The 6,135-nt window shown below is 49.6% G+C and overlaps 1 protein-coding gene across 1 annotated transcript in view; it reads right to left on the reverse strand.

The window, feature by feature from the left end:
• Window positions 1–5,582, reverse strand: part of ATP2B1 (ATPase plasma membrane Ca2+ transporting 1) — a gene marked incomplete at its 5' end in the record, with an annotated part of 114,962 nt that extends 109,380 nt beyond the window's left edge. Inside the window, 1 exon segment of the mRNA NM_001101719.1 lies at window positions 5,472–5,582.
• Between the last annotated feature and the right edge of the window lie 553 nt (window positions 5,583–6,135).

Genomic DNA, 6,135 nt, shown 5'->3' on the forward strand with positions numbered 1-6,135 from the left:
ATGTAGATTATAGAAATTTTTTAAATTTCTAACAAAACTCAACACTGTCCACAATGCAAACTTTCCTATATTTAAAACTACTACTGAAAAACAGTAATTTAATTATGTTCAGAATCGAATCAATGATGGTCTCCTGCTTATCTCTACCACATAATTTTAACTCATTTATAAACCCAATGCCAGTGTATCTCAAAACGCAGACTACCGGGCCCTACCCCAAACGTGCTGAATCAGAATTGTATGGGCAATGCCAAGAAATCTGCACTTCCAGTAACACCCCCAAGAGATCTCCATGCACACTGCACACCGTGTTTAAGAATCATTACCTCCTTGTGAGATTTACAATAACACTTTGCATTTCAGGAACTAAAATCTCATCTAGGACCATTTTAGATGTTTACATTTCAGTACATAAATTGATGATTTCAAAAAGACTTATGGAATGTGCTGTGGCAGAAAAACAAGTGCATAGAAATTACAGAAAGAATTAAAAGAAACTTAGTATAGCACATTTTATTCTTAAATCAAGATTTAAGACACTCCTAGTCATTTCAAAGACCAACAGGTTTGAAAGCAAATTCTTAACTTAAAAAAATCCACAATATTAAAAATACAGTATGTGATATATGTTCAAATTAACTTAGCAGTTAAATAAATCAGGGTACAAATTGTTCACATTATACCAAATATAAGCAATGATTGAATTTACAAAGGTAAACCCAAAGAAATCTATTTATATCCCACTATTAAATTTATTTTGATCATGACCTTAGTTTTCCTACATTCACATAAACATGTATAATGGGATGAGCAAGGAACAAAACTAGAAGCTCCCCTGACTCCACTTCTTGCCATTCTATCTAACTGACCTTAGGGCCTAGAAATCATTTTACCTACCAAAGAAAGGGATACAATTGTGTCTACTTTACTCAATACACAGGATTTTTTATTATGAGAATCAAATGTGACAGTATGAAAATACACCCTGGGAGGCTGCAAAGAACTTCATAAATCAAAGGTAGCAAAATTTGAGATAGTTTAGGTATCTGCTGTGATATAATGCTATCTTTCGACACCAGCTGAAAAATCAAAATGTGTATCCCATAAAACAATGAATAACATAAAAACTAACCTTTCAGAATCAGTTAGATATTGGACACTACTGAATATATTCTGTAAGCTAAATACAAAACCTAAGAATTCTATTCAATTACCTGTCCTTTGTAGCCATTTGCAACTGATCCATTTCTTGTGTTAAGACATAAATGAAATTAGACGAGCCACAAGTTTTGATAACTGTCAAAAATGGTGAGTAAATGTATCCTCCTCTTACTTCCACATATAGACAACTTCTATAGTTAAATTTTAACAAAACAAGGTATTTGGTGTGTACAGGTAACATTTCTAAAAGCTAAAAAATAAATCTTAAAGTTATGGAATATTTTTCTAAAATATAAATAAACTATTATATATAATTCTCCTTATAATGTTACATCAGATTCTATATATTCCCAAATAATAGTACCTTTCTATAAATCTTGACACCTACCAGAAAACTATTTTTTTCCAACTAGCGGAGTAAATACTCTTACCCAAGGTGCAAAAATTTAAATCTTAGAGTTTCTGCTTCTTTATTTTTTTTTTGTATTTTGCTCATTAATGACAAGATTCCAGAATTAAAAAGTGAAAACATCAGTTTTAATATTATGTATGTGTAAAATGGGAAAAAAAAAGCAAATATTCTTTTTCTGTTCAGGTTAGCAGAAGACCACCAATAGTTAATCTAAGTGGCCATTTCTTCTAAAACTCATTTCACATGCTAAGGACTGATAGTTCTGTCAAACAAAAGAAATTAGTAAATTTACCCCCCAAATCAAGGCTCTTATCAAAGCATACCTATCAATGTAAAATTATTCTGCATGCAACAATCCAGTAACTCAAATACCATCCTTTAACCTGGGACTGTAATCCACAGCCATAAACCATCTTCCATCTCAAAACAGATTTTTTAACTTTAGCTAAATAAAGACTTACCTACACCCCAATAGCTAATGCTCTACAGAAGTCTATGTAGAAATGGCAAGTGTTCAATTAAAACTTAAATGCAGATACAAGGGCAGTGTCTTGTACTTTGCAATTAAAACTAGGCTTGGTGACATTCATATGTTAATTTATTCATCACTTGAGAGCTAAATCTTTTCTTTTTCATGTTACATCTGTAGTATAATGATAAAAAAAAATACCCTGTGCCTAAAGAGACAGTGTACCTTAACTTTTTGATATAGGAGGGAGAAAAGAGGGAGCGAGAGAGTAAGAGAGCAAAGAAGGAAATCTCAGCAATTCATCTGTCCCTACAGCGTTTGTCTTCTAAGCATTAAAAACTCTATTTATTTCTGTATGAGATGCTTTTTGCCATATATAGAAACCACTTTTTCCAACAGAGCCTTTATTAAACTTTGAATGTTAAGTGCTCCTGCTGGAAGTGCTCATTTGTATTATTTAAACAAGTAATTGTAAAATCATCAGTAAAACCACAAAAGGCAAGTTGTCGGAAGATGACAAAGTTACTATACCTTATTCAAGCGAGGCTAAAAATTTTACCAATTTTGAGTGTTAATAGCCCAGTAGCCTTAAAAGAAAAAAAAAAAAACCTGTAAAACTACTATTATGCTGGTTGGTACCTTACCTGGAGGCAAGGGCTAACTTAAGACATCTATTTACAATGCTGCTATGACTTTCCTTCTTTTCCTAACTTGGTCCAGACCATTCTTACTATTTCATCATAAGCAGGAATAAAAACTAGTTTCTCATCTCAGAATATTATATCCCAAGCCTTGTTTAAAAAAAATTATTTGCCTAACAGAAATCCCTCCCGAAGAATGAAAAATTACAGAAAAATGAAGACAATCCTCCCTAATATGTCAAAACAGGGATGTCAGTAATGACCACTACGATAGAAAAATCAAGAAGGCATCCTTTGAATTTTCACCATTTTAATAAAAGAAAAATCACTAAATTTTAAATTAAAAGGTGGCGCTCTGTCCTCAACTCACCCGAAAGTGACTCACTTTTGCAGACTATATGGTAGGAAATAACAGTTACTTTTCAAAGATCTTTGCAGTTACACCCAAGCCAAAATCAGGACATAGATCCACCCTTAATTACAGCAATTTAACTGTCGTATGCAAAGGAAGGTGGGAACTAAACCGCCCCCCCCCCCCAAAATCAGGGCTAAATAAGCCCCTACCAGGCTTTCACAGGCTCCGATAGGAAAAATGGTTCTATTTACTTCAAATTTCAATTCACGAGGAGGAGGAGGAGGAGGAGGAGGAGGAGGGGGACCCAAACGAAAGGCACAAGTACAAAATGCAGAGTCTCTTCCAATCCCTCTTAATTCCCCCAATCCGCCCGTGCCACACACAAGGACGGCGAAGACTGGTAGCAGGGCAAGTGGTGAAGGCCCTTCACTCCGTGGGCCACCGTCCAAGGGGCTGCCCGGTGAGAGCCTCCTACAAACCAGGCCCTTGCAAGTACTTCTTATAAAATACACACCACCCACGCCGAACAAGAGCCTTATTTTAAAACAAGACTGTCCTCAGGTGGGGGAGGTTAAACACAAAAACAAAGGCTTCCATGTTGAAAGGCAGACAGTCCAGAGAAACGCATATACCTACACACGTATGGGAGGGAAAAAAAAATCCATAGAATTAATTTATCAAGAACAGCAATCGATACCAACAGGAGTCATTAGATTATTAATAACCCGGAGAAGTAGCGCGCACAGCAGCCGAATGTGGCTGTCTGCAGCGCTCGAACCCAAGGGGAAAGGTAGGAAGAAAAGCAGCCTGCCGCGGAGGGTCGAGTCCACTGCGCCTTTGCAGATCCCCCCCCCTGCCAGACCACCCTGCCCGCCCATCGCGGTCCCAGCACGCAGAGCGCGAGCACCGCCCGCGCCGCGAGTCCCGCAGAAAACTGGTGAATGAAGATGCGCACAGACACCGAACCGGCCGGCGGCCGCGGCGCGGAACCAGGGGTCGCCAACTGGCTCACGCCACCGCATTCTCGCCGGGACCGAGTCGCGGGAGCACGCCCCCACCCCCGCGCCTGGAACACCGTCCTCCCCCACCGCGACCCTTCCATAAAACGGGGAGGGGGCGCCAGGGTGGTTTTTTTTTTTTTTTTTTCCCGTCTCCTTTTCCCCTTTTCAACTAAGTCCACAAACACGAATCGGAAGCAGCTGTGAACATCTTGGGGGGCCAGACGGGAGGCGTGGGGAGAGCGGGCGAGGCGGCTCTCCAACTCTGAGGGAATCACCGTCCTGCCAGACACGCATCCATCCGCTACCCCGAGCCAGGGGACCCCCGCTCCCCGCCCGCAACGCGTCTGGGGGGCCGAAGCCGGGGATTAGAGGGGGTGACCCTCCCAGGGCGCCGAGAGGGAGTGACGGCCACTGCTGCCCTCAAGGTCACCACGCGCCGGGGCGGGGGCTACCAGTGGCGGGATGGGCTGTGGCGGGGGCAAGGCGACTCTGAGAAGTCGTCCAAGGGCTGTGGGTGTAGAAGAGAAGCCCCGTGGAGCCCGACCTCAGGCCCGGGGCAGCGACTCCCCCGCCAGACCCGGCGCTGAGGCGCACGACGAAGAGCCCGCTCACCTTTAGAAGCTACCGGCTGAGGACAACCTGCGAGGGGCCACCCGACCGCCCCCCGCCAACTCCTCCCAAATCCACTCCGCAGCCGGCCGTCAGGACCCCCGCCGCGACGCCCCCCGACCTCCGGGTTCCGCTCGGCCTCCCCTGCAGGTGACCGCCCCCGCCGCGGGCGGGCGGCGGCCGCCACTCACCTCGCCCGGCAGCGGGAACCATTTTCCGAGGGGGGAAGGAAAGGCAGGCTGCAGGAGGGTCGGGGGAGGGAGCAGCGAGGGAAAACGGGAAGCGCAGAGAATGGGGGCTCGTCCTCGCCGCGTCCGCAGCCCGCAGCCGCTCGCAGGGCTCGGGGCACCACGCGGAGGTGCGGCTGCACCTCGGGGAGGAGGCGGCTTCGGAGCCGAGAGGTTCGGCGTCCACCACCCGGGGCTCCCTACTCACGCTGCACCTCGAGGAGGCGGCGGCAGCGGCGAAGGAGGAGGAGGCGGCGCCCGGCCGGCCCCCGCCCAGAGCCCGGCAGCCGCCGAGTGGCCGCCCGCGTCCCCGCAGGACCCGCCTCCTCGGCTCCGCAGAGCCGCACACAGGGTGCGCCGCGCTCGGCACGGGCAGCTCCGCCAGCCCCACGCCGCCGTCCGCAACGGCAGCTGCGGGCGGGGTGCAACCCCCTCAGTGAGCACCGCAGCCCCGGCCCGATCGGGGCGGGGGCCCCCCACTAGGCACCGGAGGGCAGACGGCCGAGCACGCGAGGGCTGCGCGCAGCGCCGGGCAGGGCCCCCCGTTTGCACCGGGTGACCAGCAAGATCGCCGGGGTAGGCGAGGAGAAGAGAACGCTCACCCGTTCCGGTCTGGCGCTCCCTTCTCTTCACACCCACACGCCTCCCGCTCCACGCTGGCGGCCCAGCTGCTCCCGCTGCCAGTGCCGCCGCCGCCGCCGCCGCCGCCGAAGCTCTCGCCGCCGCCGCTGCCGCCTTGGCTGGGCGCGGTCACGTGACGCGGCCCGCGGGGAGCCTGGGGGCGGGCAAGCGCGCGCGCGGAGGAAGCGCGGCTGGGACCGGCACTGAGAGCCCAGCGGCACCGAGAGGGCGTTTAAGGGGAGGACCCGGCGGGCGCGGCCCCGGCGGCCCCGCGCGCGCCCGGCGATTAAAACTTGCCGCGCGGTCGGGAAAGGGTGGCGGGAGTGAGGGGCGGGGGAACTCGCGCCTCCGCGCCCCTCCCTCTCTTCCTTCCCCGAGCGCCTCGGCTCGCCGCTGCCTCCGCCCCCTCCAGTTCGCCCTTTCCCTCCTGCCGACGCCTGCGATTGGCTGGCAGGCTCTGACGTCCGTGTTTCCATGACGTGTCAGTGTGCGGGGCGAGGGGGGGGCAGCGAGGGGGCGGCGGGGGAGGAGGGGGTGGCTCGGGCTCTCGGGGCGGTGACTCCGTCAGTCACAGCTGCCGTTTCGGCGCGCGGCCCGGCCGCTCCTGACGTGTGGAGGCAGGCGAGCGCTGAGTGCCGC

The sequence above is a fragment of the Oryctolagus cuniculus genome, chromosome 11 (genome assembly GCF_051225735.1).
Source record: "Oryctolagus cuniculus isolate XC-2025 breed Fujian yellow rabbit chromosome 11, ASM5122573v1, whole genome shotgun sequence".
In the NCBI taxonomy this organism is placed as follows: Eukaryota; Metazoa; Chordata; class Mammalia; order Lagomorpha; family Leporidae; genus Oryctolagus; species Oryctolagus cuniculus.